General features: G+C 48.1%; 1 pseudogene; it reads left to right on the top strand.

Annotated features, from left to right (window-relative positions):
• The first annotated feature begins 261 nt into the window (after window positions 1-261).
• LOC138165328 (type I iodothyronine deiodinase-like) overlaps window positions 262-2316 on the top strand; it is a 17008-nt pseudogene continuing 14953 nt past the window's right edge.

The raw sequence follows: 2316 nt of genomic DNA, 5'->3' as shown, positions 1-2316 counted from the left end.
TTTTTAAATGAATGTTAAAAATGTTTCTACGTGTAATTGGGGGAAAAATAGAATGCTAATTAAATAATTTAAGCAAGATGCTAATTGATTGATCCCCTAAAACAAATCCAGGATTCATACTTTTCTAAGGATGTCTCTGCCCTCACTTGGAATTACAGACATAGCACATTTTACCCCTCCCACCCCAGGCACATGGCTGGGCCTCATGCCCTTCTGGCTCTACACCCCCTTGGGATGGCTCAGCTCACTGGGAGTGATCTGACACTGTCCTTTTGATCTTTGCCCTCCTGTCTCTCTCTGCTCTGTCTACAGCTTCCTTCTTGCTCTGCCAGTTGGGACTCCATCTCCACCATGGCTGGGCTGCTGCTCTGGGTCAAGCGGCTCTGGGCCTTGCTGCAGGTGGTTTGCCATGTTGTACTGGGGAAGCTGCTGAAGACCCTTTTCCCAGACATGATGAAGAGACATATCCTGAGCCTGGGCCAGAGAAGTAGCATTACTCAGAACATTCAGTTTGCATATGAGAACTGGGGCCCAACTTTCTTCAGTATGCAGTATTTCTTCTTTGTCCTGAAGGTCCGGTGGCAGCGGCTGGAGGACCAGGCACTACAGGGGGGCCTGGCCCCCAACTCTTCTGTGGTCACCCTCCAGGGGGAGAGTCACCACATCTGGGACTTCATGCATGGTCAGTGAATTGGGGAACAGGAAATATGGGCTGAATCCCAGCTGTCACAGGCTACTATGTGATGGGGGCAGGTCATGGTGCCAATATGGGCCTTAGTTTCCCCAATTTCAAATTAGGGACATTGCCCACTTCATTGGGTTCTCTGAACAATCCTGTGAGTGAATGTATATGAAAAAAAATCCTGTGGGCTGGAAAATGGTTGGCAAACTTCTTTTCTTTTTTGTCTTTGAAACCTTCCACATAAAACCTGACCCACAGTAGGCACTTAATGAAGGTATGCTTAATTAAATTTAATTGTGGGTGTCAGTTGACTTGGGAGGCCTCTGGTCTCTCCTTGGAAATGGACCTTAAATTACCTCATCCAAGCCTACTCCCCGCCCCCAGACCCACTTTATAGGTGAGGGAATTGAGGCTCCTGGGGGCAAAGGGACCAAGCCACCATCACCTGGTTTATAAGTAGCGGGGCCCAGCCTAAATCCAACTTTCTGGCCTTGAAAGTCTGGGGGCCTTTCACTTCTACGACGAAGCAGGGTAGACTTGAGGTACAGCTGAAGTCTGAAGAGCTGTGGGACTTTTCAGAACTAAACTTGACCTGGACATTCTTGGTCAAATCCCTGAGAAAAGGTTATCATTGCTTCTTTGAGTAAAGACACTTCCCTTGATTTTGTGATTTCGCTGTCAGGACCTACTGGGGACATGGGCATAATAAGCAAGCACTGGCTGGGTAACCCAGGGGTTAGAATCACCTGGGGCTATTCTTGGGGCTGGGACACATGGTTTCCATTTTGTATGTGTGTCCCCAGAACCCAGCACCAAATAGCCCACTGACCAAACTGAATTGCGCTGATTAACTTCATGATGCATTTGGTTGTTCAGTTGATTTTCAGTCGTGCCTGACTATCTGTGACCCCATTTGGGGCGTTCTTGGCAAATATACTGCAGTGGTTTGCCATTTCCTTCTCCAGCTCATTTTCCAGATGAGGAAACTGAGGCAAACATGGTGAAGTGACTTGCCCAGGGTCACACAGCTAGTAAGTGTCTGAGGCCAGACTTGAGCAGAGGAAGATGAGTCTTCCTGACTCCAGGCCCAGCATTTTATCCCCTTTGCCACCTAACTGTTCTGATAGATGCCTAATCCCCTCTCAATTTTTTCCAGACATGCACAGTATAGGATAGAGGAGACTTTAGTTGCATCTGTGCCACAAACTGGTCATTCCCCTCTCCTTCCTGGGCCCCAGTTTCCCTCTCTGTAGAGGAAGGAGGTTAGAAAAGATGATTAAGGTTACTTTCTACTATAACATTCAATGTCATATGTTCTAGCATTCTCTATTCCATGGTCCCTCTCAGACCTAAATTAATTCCCTCACAGCTCTGCCAATTTCTCCCAAGGTCCCTTTTAATTTTGCCATTCTGTGTTCTAAGACCCCTCCCAGCTCTGACACTCCCTGTTCTCGGGCCCCTCCTAGCTCTGATATTCTGTGTTCTGTGGGTTCCTTCCAGCCCTGACATTTCCTGTTCTAAGGCCCCTCCCAGCTCTGATATTCACTGTTCTAGGTCTTTCCTGGCTCTGGCATTCCCTGTTCTAAGCTCCTCCCAGCTCTGGCATTCCCTGTTCTAAGCTCCTCCCAGCTCTG

The sequence above is a fragment of the Petaurus breviceps genome, unplaced genomic scaffold, assembly GCF_028583685.1.
Source record: "Petaurus breviceps papuanus isolate PSGF00001 unplaced genomic scaffold, PetGlider_PUasm1.0 208, whole genome shotgun sequence".
Classification (NCBI taxonomy): domain Eukaryota; kingdom Metazoa; phylum Chordata; class Mammalia; order Diprotodontia; family Petauridae; genus Petaurus; species Petaurus breviceps.
Note: the sequence above shows the minus strand (reverse complement) of the source record. Positions and strands in the feature narration are given on the sequence as shown.